Source organism: Aquarana catesbeiana, linkage group LG03 (assembly GCF_042186555.1).
Source record: "Aquarana catesbeiana isolate 2022-GZ linkage group LG03, ASM4218655v1, whole genome shotgun sequence".
Lineage (NCBI taxonomy): Eukaryota > Metazoa > Chordata > Amphibia > Anura > Ranidae > Aquarana > Aquarana catesbeiana.
The window spans coordinates 727606727-727622063 of NC_133326.1; the positions used below are offsets into that span (position 1 = coordinate 727606727).

The window sequence follows — 15337 nt, forward strand, 5'->3', positions numbered from 1 at the left end:
AACCTGCTATCTGGGTCTTTATAGACCTGTTTCACCTCTAGGGGGGATGAGTTATGAAAAAATATAGCTACTCCTCTGCATTTTGGTTGGTATAGAGTATAGAAGGCTTTTTTTATATGCCCTATGGAAAAAAGTCGGGTGATTATTAGAGGCGAAGTGAGTTTCCTGTAATAATATAATTTGAGCTCCTAATTTCTTATAGTTAGTAAATGCTTTTTTTCCGCTTGTGAGGAGAATTACAGCCCCACACATTATGTGTAATACATGTCATCTCCATTTGTGAAAAGAAAACATTTCAGGCTCACCTGGAAGGGATAGTGGTAACGTCCGTACAGCGCCAGAATTCCCCAGCACAAGGGGAATGCCAATCAACTGCAAAAACAAAAACAAAACTTGAAAATATTCAACCATAAAAACAACAAAAAAGAATGCCAACATAATGATTTTGGGCTGGACTATTGTCAGGTCAGGTTGCAAAAAGCAAAAATCTGAAACTGAGAGATTAGATATGTAAGGGGCAAAAGCGCCCTTACCTCCAGGGGTCATATTTAGAGTTCCAGAGTAATGCCCCGTACACACGGTCGGATTTTCCGATGGAAAATGTCCGATCGGAGCGTGTTGTCGGATATTCCGACCGTGTGTGGGCTCCATCGGACATTTTCCATCGGATTTTCTGACACACAAAGTTGGAGAGCAGGAGATAAAATTTTCCGACAACAAAATCCGTTGTCGGAAATTCCGATCGCGTGTACACAAAGTGCCACGCATGCTCAGAATAAATAAAGAGATGAAAACTATTGGCCACTGCCCCGTTTATAGTCCCGACGTACATGTTTTACCGCGTTTAAAACGATCGGATTTTCCGACAACTTTGTGTGACCGTGTGTATGCAAGACAAGTTTGAGCCAACATCCGTCGGAAAAAATCCATGGATTTTGTTGTCGGAATGTCAGAAAAAAAGTCCGACCGTGTGTACGGGGCAGAAGTCAGGATATGAGAGGAGTGGGGTGGCATAGCATTGACATCCGCTGAACTAGCCTACTCAGTTGGAAAATAAAACATTGCGTGTGCATGCAAGAATAAATCGGCATGGATTGTCTCCATGACTGGGGACCTGAGGACAGTATCTTATAGAGAACAAAGGAAGTCCTGGAAAACACATCCCACCAGAAGATAAAAGGGGATGCAACAAACCTCCCCCCAAAAAAAAACAAGAAGGGGGGGTGGTTGGTTAAAATCCACATAGAATGCGGGTTGCATACAAGGCAAAGTATGCAGGTAACCTGAGTTTTTGCTGTGAAGGTACAGATGTCATCTGGATCGGGGGGGATCATATCATCTGGATAGTCTGAAAGTTTGATGTATAAGGGAGTAATGCCGCGTACACACAAGCGGACTTTACGGCAGACTTTGCCCGGCGGACCGGATTTTGTCGGACAATTCAATCGTGTGTGGGCTCCAGCGGACTTTGTTTGCTCAAAAGTTGGACGGACTTAGATTTGAAACATGTTTTAAATCTTTCCGTCGAACTCGAGTCCGGTCGAAAAGTCAGCTCGTCTGTATGCTAGTTCGACGGACAAAAAGCCACGCTAGGGCAGCTATTGGCTACTGGCTATGAACTTCCTTGTTTTAGTCCAGTCGTACGTCATCACGTACGAATTCGACGGACTTTGGTGGATTGTGTGTAGGCAAGTCCGTTCATTCAGAAAGTTCATCATAAAGTTTGTCGAAAAGTCCGCCGGGCAAAGTCTGCCGTAAAGTCCGCTCGTGTGTAGTTTGTGGTGTAGGATCTGTTGTATAATGGAACTTCCAAAATCGGACAGTAGATGGAGCTCAGACATCAGAAAACTCCAAGGGATAACCAGGATTCAGTGTGAACAGTGGGAGAAAATCCTTAATGGTGACAACAAAGTGCATTCGATCAGTTTTGAAGGATGTTTTGGTCAGCATCATGTCTGATGCATCTACGATCCCGTCTCGGAGAGGGTGTATGCCAGATAGGTGTCTTGACTAGGGAGTGCAGGGTGGACGAGGAAGGGCTTCAGCGTCCAGGAGGCCCAATTTAACTAAAATTTCCTTACCTTCTGAGAGTGCAGTTGCTGTATAAGTTGTACCATTATGGGGGATTGAAAGTTTAAAGGGAAAGCCCCATCTATAGCGAATGTGTGCAGTTGCTAGCACTGTGGTCACTTCTTTCATCCTGCGACGTCTGTCCAGGGTAGATAGATCTGTACAGGAGTACCATCCAGGGTAATATTGTGAGAGTTGCGGGCAGTCCTAAGAATCTCTTCTTTAATGAGGAAGTCTTTTAGGCAGAGGACAATGTCACAAGGGGGTTTATCGGGGGGGGGGGTTTAGGGCGGAGTGCCTGGTGTATGCGGTCTCACAAGTAAAAGATTCAATCTTGTGGTCTGGCAGGAGGGACTGGAATAATTTGTGCATAGCAGGGATAAGGTCAGAGGTGGTCTCAGGAACTCCTCTGATCCTGAGATTGTTCCTGCGATTGCGGTTGTCAAGGTCCTCCACTTGGGATTGTAATTGTGAGACAGTCGCAGTAAGGGATTCAAATTCTCTAGAGAGGTCATTGTGGGCTATACTGAGTTCATCATGCTTAGTCTCTAAGCCAGTGTTTCTCAACTCCATTCCTCAAGGCGCCCCAACAGGTCATGTTTTCAGGATTTCCCTCAGATGAAATGGCTGTGGTAATTACTAAGGCAGTGAAACTGATCAAATCACCTGTGCAAAATAATGGAAAGCCTAAAAACATGACCTGTTGGGGCGCCTTGAGGACTGGAGTTGAGAAACACTGCTCTAAGCAATAAGTATGGGCTCCTAAAGAGATTTCCTGTGTAAGAGTATTCGTGCTTTTGTGCAATTCTGTTTGGAACTGTTTTGTAGTGGAGCGCCATCTTGAGACATGCTGTATCTCTCCTGAGTCCACAGCAGGTTGTTGGTTAGAGACCTTTGCGCGGACTTCTTTCTTTTTATTTTTCGGTGGCATGCACAGCGTGATCCGGGGGTGTTGGAGGCAATTGTGGAGAAGTGTGTGCAATTCTGGCCCCTGGAAGTCGGCTAAACGGTCCGAGTAGTACAGAGCTACTCAAACATACAGCCGGTCCTGCAGAAGTCGCGCATGCACCCCGTCATTTTGACCTTTTTTTTTTTGGTGAATGGGTAGGGGTACAATGTACTCAAAACCAATTCATATGGGGGGGGGCGAGACCTGGGGGCCCCCTTGTTAAAGGGGGCTTCTGGATTCTGATAAGCCCACCTGCAGACCCCCACAACCACCGGGCAAGGGTTGTGGGGAAGAGGCTCTTGTCCCCATCAACATGGGGACAAGGTGCTTTAGGGACCCTCAAGCATTGCCTATGGAGATTTTTAAGTACTGAAGTTTGGCGTCATTCCATGAGTGTGCGCAATTTTAAAGTGTGACATGTTGGGTATCTATTTACTCGGCATAACATCATCTTTCACATTATATAAAGTTAATTAATTAAATCATGAAACTGTTTTTTTTCAAACACGTTTGAAAAGTTGTTGTGCAAATATCGTGCGAGATAAAAAGTTGCAATGACCACCATTTTATTCCCTAGGGTGTCTGCTAAAAATATATATATATATAATGTTTGGGGGTTCTGAGTAATTTTCTAACAAAAAATTATGGTTTTTACATGTAGGAGAGGAGTGCCAGAATAGGCCTGGTATGGAAGTGGTTGATGAAGGTAGAGCATTTAGCAACTCACATGGTTGATGATTAAAAGAGGCACATCTAAGTATGCAGGCATCTGGGGTAAAGGTGTCCACACAGACCGTCTACCACACCCTGTGGCGTAGCGTGGGTTGTCAGCGCCCGGGGCAAGGCAAGTAATTTGCGCCCCCCTAACCTGTGGACTTTTAGCACTCCCCGAGTCCTGTCCCTTCCGTTCCTACAATAGTACTGACCAACCTGATTCCTATACTGACCACTACACTACACTGTCCACTATACTGACCACTACACTCTACTGTCCACTACACTGACCACTATACTACACTGACTACTATATTGTCCACTACACTATACTGCTCACTACACTGACCGCTATACTGTCCACTACACTATGCTGCCCACTATACTGCCCACTACACTATACTGACCACTATACTGTCCACTACACTATACTGACCACTACACTGACCGCTATACTGTCCACTACACTATACTGTCCACTATACTGCCCACTACACTATACTGTCCACTATACTGACCTCTATACTGTCCACTACACTATACTGACCACTACACTGACTGCTATACTGTCCACTACACTATACTGTCCACTATACTGCCCACTACACTATACTGTCCACTATACTGACCTCTATACTGTCCACTACACTATACTGCCCACTACACTATACTGCCCACTATACTGCCCACTACACTATACTGCCCACTACACTGACTGCTATACTGTCCACTACACTATACTGTCCACTACACTGACCACTATACTGTCCACTACACTATACTGCCCACTATACTGCCCACTACACTATACTGCCCACTACACTGACCGCTATACTGTCCACTACACTATACTGCCCACTACACTATACTGCCCACTATACTGCCCACTACACTATACTATCCACTATACTGACCACTACACTATACTATCCACTATACTGACCACTACACTATACTATCCACTATACTGACCACTACACTATACTGTCCACTATACTGACCACTACACTATACTGCCCACTATACTGCCCACTACACTATACTATCCACTATACTGACCACTACACTATACTATCCACTATACTGACCACTACACTATACTATCCACTATACTGACCACTACACTATACTGTCCACTATACTGACCACTACACTATACTGCCCACTATACTGCCCACTACACTATACTATCCACTATACTGACCACTACACTATACTATCCACTATACTGACCACTACACTATACTATCCACTATACTGACCACTACACTATACTGTCCACTATACTGACCACTACACTATACTGTCCACTATACTGACCATTACACTATACTATCCACTATACTGACCACTACACTATACTGTCCACTAAACTGACCACTACCCTATATTATCCACTATACTGACCACTACACTATACTGGCCACTATACTGACCACTACACTATACTGTCCACTATACTGACCACTACACTATACTGACCACTACACTGACCACTATACTATACTATCCACTATACTGACCACTACACTATACTATCCACTATACTGACCACTACACTATACTGTCCACTATACTATACTGCCCACTACACTGACCACTATACTATACTGTCCACTATACTGACCACTACACTATACTATCCACTATACTGATCACTACACTATACTGTCCACTATACTGACCACTACACTATACTGTCCACTATACTGCACTGACTACTTTACTGTCCACTACACTATCCTACCTACAGTATTCCTATACTGACCACTACACTGCATGACTCTAGCTGCTCTTCTACTCACTCTCTCTGGCTGGCTGCTCCCTCTTCCCAGACTGTGTCCCCCCCCCGGGCCAGCAACACGACTCTCATCACGAGGGAGTCTCACCTTTTCTTCTTTGTTTTCCATCGGTCCGGAGGGGAGGAGGAGGAGGAGACAGCGGCGGCTCACAATCTTGAATTTTTGTGTCCCCCGCGCTCTGCCATGTTCAGTCTCCGGCGCCTTGTGATTGGGTGTATAGGGTCATGTGCGGCGGCGCGGCTGGCCTGTCCATGATCGCGGTACATCCTGGAGTCCCGCCTCCGCAAATGACCCCATTTACCCAATCACAGGGTGCCGGAGACTGAACATGTGCAGAGGCGGGACTCCAGGATGTACCGCGATCATGGACAGGCCAGCCGCGCCGCCGCACATGACCCCATACGGCCAATCACAGGGCGCCAGAGACTGAACATGGCGGCCAGAGCGTGGGGACACAGGGTAGTGAATTTAGGAGGAAGCAGCCAGTAGTCACACATTGGCTCGGAATTGCGCCCCCCTAAATGTTGTGCCCGGGGCCACGGCCCCCTCCGCACCCCCCACGCTACGCCACTGACACCGCCATCGATGTCATCCCTTCCACGAGCACTTCAAGCCTCACTTTCAGAACGCTCTACTGCAGGGTAGTCTTCCAGGTCACGATTGCAGCCTGGCAGCAGTGAGAGCCGCCGGTGAGGAGGACGGTCTATGTGGACAGCTTTACCCCAGATGCCTGCATACTTAAATGTGCCTATTTAACTAGTTACTGAACGACCACTGCAGTTGTACTGCGCAGTGCTGGGACAAGGTCATCTAGAGCCCAGGGCGAACATGCCAAACCCCCCCCCCCCAAGATGTATTAGCGTTATGTGTCAGCAAAAATCCTGCCCCCCTCCCCCCCCCCCCAAAAAAAAAGGCGACTAACCTGCATGCTTACTCCCTAAACATAAATTCCCCCTCCTCCGAACAAAAATCCACCCCCTGCTGAAATCCCCCTTTCCAAATATTTCCCCCCCCCCAAACCCAGGGCCGGGACAAGGGGTGGGCAGGAGGGTCGGCTGCCCTGGGCACCATGGTATCATGTGAGGTGCTGGGGCACCTCAAGGAGATTAGGGGGAGGGGATTTGTGTTGAGAAGGGGAATTTGGGGAGCGGCAGGGGGTAATAATTGTTCTAGGATGGCAAATTTAGGGAGGTGGGATGGGGGAAGAGGATTGGTGCTAGGAGGGGGGATTTTTTGGGGGGGGTTGTGCTATAAATGTAGTACGGTAGAGGGGAAATATATTTTTTTGAGGGGGGTATTTTGTGCTAGTAGGGCTGATTGGGGGTATTTGTGTGTGTGGGGGGGATATATGTGCTAGGATGGGGGATTGTGGAGAGGAATTTGTGCTAGAAGGGGGGATTTGGAGTGTGTGTGTTTGCTTGGAGGGGAAATCTAAGGGGTAAAGGATTTGTGCTAGGAGGGGGGAATTTTTTTTGGGGGGGGGAATAGATTTGTGGTGGGGGCATATAGAGGGAGAGAGGGTGTGAGCTGGGGGAGATGGGGGGGCAAAGATTTGTGCTGGGAGAAGGGATTTCAGCAGGTTGTGGATTTGTAATGGGGGGGGTTAGCTTTAGGGGGTGAACATGCAGATTAGTGCTCAATTTTTTTTGGGGGGGGGGGGGATTTTGCTGACACATAATGTTTTAAATCTTGGGGGGGGCACAATTTGGAATGTTCGTCCTGGGCTCTAGATGACCTTGTCCCGGCACTGCCCAAACCCCCCTAGCTCAAATCCTCTCGTTCTCCATATGACCCAGCATAAATCCCTGCCCCCCACAAAAATTCCCCCACTGGTACTAATGATGTTGGCTGCGAAGGGGGTTCCCATCTAGGGCGATTAAAGGGTTAAATGTGTGCCTAACCAGTGTTTGTGTGTACTGTGGGCTGCTTTTACTAAGGGATGTGATGGATTTTCTTCCCAAAATGCATTGCTTCTCCCAGTCAGAACGGAGCTATGCATTGTTTACATAGGCAGATCTCCTTTTTTGTGTTTTTCTCCCAGAAGATCGACGTGTACCGGCAGACATACATTGGCCGACACCTGCAGATTGGCTTTTGTTATGACTAATCACAGCAGAAGCAGCGCGTCGGCATCAATGGCGGCCCATCCATAGGGGGTGCCTGGGCGCCGCCCCCCCCCCCCCCCCCCCTCCAGGCAGTCAAAAAAAAAAAAAAAATTTTAAAGCTGGCCCTTTAAAAAAAAAAATACAAAAAATGGTCCTTAAGTGCACTGTGTTTGGACGCCGGACACAGTGCACTTATGGGAAGCGCCACGTCTATGCAATCACGAAATTTCAGATGTGGCGCTGCATTTGCGGGCATTTAGCCCGCCTTGCAGTGCTTTGTGAAGCACCGAGTAGCTTCCGCCCGGCTCTAGTATCTATTACTATGGCCGGGCGGTTTGATTGACATCTGAGTATGATGTCACTCTCTGCTTCTCTCTCGAGGAAACAGGAAGTATGAGAACAACGGAGCTCTCCACAGGAGACACAGCTGGAGAGGACAACACATAGCAAGGTAAGTAACGGGGGGAGGGGGGTTTGGTGGTGACACACGCTGCTGCAATTTGGGTACACTCACTGCTGCAATTTGGTGACACCTACTGCTGCAATTTGGTGACACATACTGCTGCAATTTGGTGACACCTACTGCTGCAATTTGGTGACACCTACTGCTGCAATTTGGTGACACATACTGCTGCAATTTGGTGACACCTACTGCTGCAATTTGGTGACACCTACTGCTGCAATTTGGTGACACTGCTGCAATTTGGGGACACATCCTGCTGCAATTTGGTGACACTGCTCCAATTTGGGGACACATACTGCTGCAATTTGGTGACACTGCTCCAATTTGGGGACACATACTGCTGCAATTTGGTGACACTGCTGCAATTTGTTGACACTGCTGCAATTTGGGGACACATACTGCTGCAATTTGGTGACACATGCTGCTGCAATTTGGTGACACATACTGCTGCAATTTGGTGACACATGCTTTTGCAATTTGGTGGTGACACATGCTGCTGCAATTTGGTGGTGACACATGCTGCTGCAATTTGGTGACACAGGCTGCTGCAATTTGGTGGTGACACAGGCTGCTGCAATTTGGTGACACATGCTGTGGCAATTTGGTGGTGACACATGCTTCTGCAATTTGGTGGTGACACATGCTGCTGCAATTTGGTAGTGACACAGGCTGCATTTTATGTGACACAGGCTGCATGTAAGGAGGGACGTTACTGGGGGCACCTGATGTAAGGAGGGACTCCGCTGGGGACACTTGATGGCATCTGGTGGCAGGCGACATGGCTAGTGACACACTCGGGGCTCCCACTGATTCTGCATTATGGTGAGTTGAATGATTTCATTTAATATTACAAAGTAATAATAGAAATAATGCGCTTCAATCATTCTGACACCATAACAACCATGGTGCCGGATAATTGAAGTGATAACACCAGGTTATTGGAGTATCTTTATCTGCTGATTGTTAAACTTTCTAGAATACACCTATTTCTATTGTTGTGTAGGATCTGGGCCTGCTGTCCCTCCATCCCTCTCTCCCTCCATCCTTCGTTCAACTCAGACACTAACCACACCACCTTAGAGCCACCCCCACTATTTAGCTGAAACCACGCCCATTTTCACCAAGTGGGAGGGGTCAAAAAGGAAGGGCGGGGCCTGGTGCCCCCCCATCCTAAAACTTCACCAACTTCAACGCCACTGGTCGGCGCCCCCTGCCTGGAAAGTTTCAGGTCACATACTAGGTACATTATCTGGCACAGAAGAGGCGCTCTGCCGCCGTACATCCTTGTGATGCATTTGGCAAGGAGGGTATATCATTTGTTTATCATCATGTATTCAGATGAGTGGTGAGTGGACACAATTTTTACACTAAGCGCAAGTTTTTCTTTTTAACATTAACCAAATCAATCCATCAAAAAGTATCTCACACACAAAGGGACCTTCAGTATCACAGGATCTTGCAACTGCACCTCCAGTAACGTTTTGTGCCTCATCCAATGCAAAAGAGGTAGCCAAGTATCTTATGTTGGCGAAACAGGACAGAAGTTGGGAACAAGGATGAGTTTGCACAGACGCACCATCAAGGAACATAAGGAAGATGAGTTCTGCACTCCTGTAGGACATCATTTCTCACAACTGGTCTGGACCACACTATTGAAGACATGATGGTTTTAGTTCTTAAAGGGAACTTCAAAACTACTCAGGAAAGGAAAACTTTTGAACTACGAATGATAATTTGATTTGTCACAAAAGATAATAAAGGCTAAAGGTTAAATGTGGACCTCTGCTGTCTAAACATGACCCCCACCAACCTCTGACTTTTCCCTCCTCCCGGTCTATAACTCTCCCCCTCTGTCTTATCTCACTAACTATCCTGGTTCAATTATGATTGCTGCGTACATTTTTGGATTTTGTTTCTATTTCACTTCAGAGATTGTCTTACTTTAACATTCTTCAAAAGCTTTGTGCATTAGTGATGTTTGGACCTTGAAGAACGGGGGTAGACACCCAGAAAGCTTGTCCTGAAAATGTGGATGTTAGTGCAAATAAAATAAAAAAGTATCAGTGCTCAATTGTTCTCATACATCTGACCTTTGGCAGTGCGCCCATAAGAGCGCATGGGCGCCGCCCCCTCTCTCCTGCCACCCCCTCTATCACCAATAGATAGATTCATGCACTGCATGAATCTATCTATGGCCGTTGCTGCCACCCCTTATTACAGCGGCAGGGTATTTTTTTTGAAGCACCTCATTAGAGCCACAGGCTCTAATAGGCATCTAAAAAGGTAAACAGCGAGTGCCATGCAAATTACTATTCGCTTTCCTAACACTGAACCGCCTCTCCGCCAATCAGGTGCTCGGGTCTGTTACCCGTCACCTGATTGGCTGAAACGACAGGCGCTGTGATTGGACGCCTATCAGGCGTCCAATCATAGCAGAGAATGAAAGAAGACATCGAGGAGATCACTCACTGCCATCAACTGCTGCCCCACCGAGAGACAGGGTAAGTGCCGGGTGGGAGGGCACAGTGGGAGCATTTGATGGGCACAGTGGGAGCATTTGGCACAGTGGGAGCATTTGGCACAGTGGCTGCGTTTGATGGGCACAGTGGCTGTGTTTGATGGGAACAGCGGCTGCATTTGATGGCAGTGGTGGCGTTTGATGGCACAGTGGCGGCATTTGTTGGCGCAGTGGCTGCGTTTGATGGCACAGTGGCGGCAATTGATGGGCACAGTGGCGGCAATTGATGGGCACAGTGGGTGCGTTTGATGGCACAGTGGGTGCGTTTGATGGCACAGTGGCTGCGTTTGATGGCACAGTGGCGGTGTTTGATGGGCACAGTGGCTGTGTTTGATGGCACAGTGGCTGAGTTTGATGGGCACAGTGGCAGCAATTGATGGGCACAGTGGCTGCTTTTGACGGCACAGTGGCAGTGTTTGATGGCACAGTGGTGGTGTTTGATGGCACAGTGGCTGTCATTGATGGGCACAGTACCTGCGTTTTATGGCACAGTGGCGGCAATTGATGGGCACAGTGACAGCAATTGATGGGCACAGTGGCTGCATTTGATGGCACATTGGCTGCGTTAGATGGCACAGTGGTGGCTATTGATGGGCATAGTGGCGGCAATTGATAGGGCACAGTGGCGGCGTTTGATGGCACAGTGGCGGTGTTTGATGGCACAGTGGCGGCAATTGATGGGCACAGTGGCGGCAATTGATGGGCATAGTGGCTGCGTTTGATGGGCACAGTGGCTGCGTTTGATGGCAGTGGCAGCGTTTGATGGCAGTGGCAGCGTTTGATGGCACAGTGGCGGCATTTGATGGCGCAGTGGCCGCATTTGATGGCACAGTGGCTGCGTTTGATGGCACAGTGGCGGCAATTGATGGGCACAGTGGCGGCAATTGATGGGCACAGTGGGTGCATTTGATGGCACAGTGGTGGCATTTGATGGCACAGTGGCTGCCTTTGATGGCACAGTGGCTGCGTTTGATGGCACAGTGGCGGCGTTTGATGGCACAGTGGCTGAGTTTGATGGCACAGTGGTGGCAATTGATGGGCACAGTGGCGGCAATTGATGGGCACAGTGGCTGCATTTGATGGCACAGTGGCGGTGTTTGATGGCACAGTGGCAGTGTTTGATGGCACAGTGGCTGTGATTGATGGGCACAGTACCTGCGTTTTATGGCACAGTGGCGGCAATTGATGGGCACAGTGACAGCAATTGATGGGCACAGTGACTGCGTTTGATGGCACAGTGGTGGCTATTGATGGGCATAGTGGTGGCAATTGATGGGCACAGTGGCGGCGTTTGATGGCACAGTGGTGGCAATTGATGGGCACAGTGGCGGCAATTGATGGGCACCGTGGCTGCATTTGATGGTACAGTGGCTGCGTTTGATGGCACAGTGGTGGCTATTGATGGGCACAGTGGCGGCAATTGATGGGCACAGTGGTTGCGTTTGATGGCACAGCGAGGCTGCAATTGATGGGGGTTTTTTTTTCAGAACTTTTCAGTTTGTTTGCGCTCCCCCGAAAATGTTGAGCACCAGCTGCCACTGCATTTGACCAAAGCATTTATGGTATTGCAAGGGGAATTACTGGTTGCTACGTAGTCATGCAAATGACTATTCGCTTTCCTAACACTGAACCGCCTCTCCGCCAATCAGGTGCTCGGGTCTGTTACCCGTCACCTGATTGGCTGAAACGACAGGCGCTGTGATTGGACAGGCGTCCAATCATAGCAGAGAACGAAAGAAGACATCGAGGAGATCGTTCACCGCCATCAACCGCTGCCCCATCGAGAGACAGGGTAAGTGCCGGGTGGGAGGGCACAGTGGGAGCATATGATGGGCACAGTGGGAGCATTTGGCACAGTGTCTGCGTTTGATGGGCACAGTGGCTGTGTTTGATGGGCACAGTGGCGGCATTTGATGGCAGTGGCGGCGTTTGATGGCACAGTGGCGGCATTTGATGGCGCAGTGGCTGCGTTTGATGGCACAGTGGTGGCAATTGATGGGCACAGTGGTGGCAATTGATGGGCACAGTGGGTGCATTTGATGGCACAGTGGCTGTGTTTGATGGCACAGTGGCGGTGGTTGATGGGCACAGTGGCTGTGTTTGATGGCACAGTGGCTGAGTTTGATGGGCACAGTGGCGGCAATTGATGGGCACAGTGGCTGTGTTTGATGACACAGTGGCGGTATTTGATGACACAGTGGCGGTGTTTGATGGCACAGTGGCTGTGACTGATGGGCATGGGCACAGTACCTGCATTTTATGGCACAGTGGCGGCAATTGATGGGCACAGTGACAGCAATTGATGGGCACAGTGGCTGCATTTGATGGCACAGTGGCTGCGTTTGATGGCACAGTGGTGGCTATTGATGGGTATAGTGGCGGCAATTGATGGGAACAGTGGCGGCGTTTGATGGCACAGTGGCGGCGTTTGATGGCACAGTGGTGGCAATTGATGGGCACAGTGGCGGAAATTGATGGGCATAGTGGCTGCGTTTGATGGGCACAGTGGCTGCGTTTGATGGCAGTGGCAGCGTTTGATGGCACAGTGGCGGCATTTGATGGCACAGTGGCCGCGTTTGATGGCACAGTGGCTGTGTTTGATGGCACAGTGGCGGCATTTGATGGCTCAGTGGCGGCATTTGATGGCACAGTGGCGGTGTTTGATGGGCACAGTGGCTGCGTTTGATGGCACAGTGGCGGCGTTTGATGGCACAGTGGCTGAATTTGATGGCACAGTGGTGGCGATTGATGGGCACAGTGGCGGTAATTGATGGGCACAGTGGCTGCGTTTGATGGCACAGTGGCGGTGTTTGATGGCACAGTGGCGGTGTTTGATGGCACAGTGGCTGTGATTGATGGGCACAGTACCTGCATTTTATGGCACAGTGGCGGCAATTGATGGGCACAGTGACAGCAATTGATGGGCACAGTGGCTGCATTTGATGGCACAGTGGCTGCGTTTGATGGCACAGTGGTGGCTATTGATGGGCATAGTGGTGGCTATTGATGGGCACAGTGGCGGCAATTGATGGGCACTGTGGCTGCATTTGATGGCACAGTGGTGGCTATTGATGGGCACAGTGGCGGCAATTGATGGGCACAGTGGTTGCATTTGATGGCACAGCGAGGCTGCAATTGATGGGGGTTTTTTTTTAGAGCTTTTCAGTTTGTTTGCGCTCCCCCGAAAATGTTGAGCACCAGCCGCCACTGCATTTGACCAAAGCATTTATGGTATTGCAAGGGGAATTACTGGTTGCTACGTAGTCATGCAAATGACTATTCGCTTTCCTAACCGCCTCTCCTCCAAACAGGTGCTCGGGTCTGTTACCCGTCACCTGATTGGCTGAAACGACAGGCGCTGTGATTGGACAGGCGTCCAATCATAGCAGAGAATGAAAGAAGACATTGAGGAGATCGTTCACCGCCATCAACCGCTGCCCCATCGAGAGACAGGGTAAGTGCCGGGTGGGAGGGCACAGTGGGAGCATATGATGGGCACAGTGGGAGCATTTGGCACAGTGTCTGCGTTTGATGGGCACAGTGGCTGTGTTTGATGGGCACAGTGGCTGCGTTTGATGGCAGTGGCGGCGTTTGATGGCACAGTGGCGGCATTTGATGGCGCAGTGGCTGCGTTTGATGGCACAGTGGCGGCAATTGATGGGCACAGTGGTGGCAATTGATGGGCACAGTGGGTGCGTTTGATGGCACAGTGGCTGCGTTTGATGGCACAGTGGCGGTGTTTGATGGGCACAGTGGCTGTGTTTGATGGCACAGTGGCTGAGTTTGATGGGCACAGTGGCGGCAATTGATGGGCACAGTAGCTGTGTTTGATGACACAGTGGCGGTGTTTGATGACACAGTGGCGGTGTTTGATGGCACAGTGGCTGTGACTGATGGGCGTGGGCACAGTACCTGCGTTTTATGGCACAGTGGCGGCAATTGATGGGCACAGTGGCTGCATTTGATGGCACAGTGGCGGCGTTTGATGGCACAGTGGTGGCTATTGATGGGCATAGTGGCGGCAATTGATGGGAACAGTGGCGGCGTTTGATGGCACAGTGGCGGCGTTTGATGGCACAGTGGCAGCAATTGATGGGCACAGTGGCGGAAATTGATGGGCATAGTGGCTGCGTTTGATGGGCACAGTGGCTGCGTTTGATGGCAGTGGCAGCGTTTGATAAAACAGTGGCGGCATTTTATGGCACAGCGGCCGCGTTTGATGGCACAGTGGCTGTGTTTGATGGCACAGTGGCGGCATTTGATGGCTCAGTGGTGGCATTTGATGGCACAGTGGCGGTGTTTGATGGGCACAGTGGTGGCAATTGATGGGCACAGTGGCGGCAATTGATGGGCACAGTGGCTGCGTTTGATGGCACAGTGGCGGTGTTTGATGGCACAGTGGCGGTGTTTGATGGCACAGTGGCTGTGATTGATGGGCACAGTACCTGGGTTTTATGGCACAGTGGCGGCAATTGATGGGCACAGTGACAGCAATTGATGGGCACAGTGGCTGCATTTGATGGCACAGTGGCTGCGTTTGATGGCACAGTGGTGGCTAATGATGGGCATAGTGGTGGCAATTGATGGGCACAGTGGCGGCGTTTGATGGCACAGTGGTGGCAATTGATGGGCACAGTGGCGGCAATTGATGGGCACTGTGGCTGCATTTGATGGCACAGTGGCTGCGTTTGATGGCACAGTGGTGGCTATTGATGG

General features: G+C 49.5%; 1 protein-coding gene across 1 annotated transcript in view; it reads left to right on the top strand.

The window, feature by feature from the left end:
• The first annotated feature begins 8808 nt into the window (after positions 1–8808).
• The window catches only part of LOC141133767 (phospholipid scramblase 2-like), a 50193-nt gene continuing 43664 nt past the window's right edge, over positions 8809–15337 (top strand). Inside the window, exon 1 of the mRNA XM_073623321.1 lies at positions 8809–8925. The gene's annotated coding sequence lies outside the window, so the exon portion shown is untranslated. The remainder of the gene's footprint in view (positions 8926–15337) is intronic.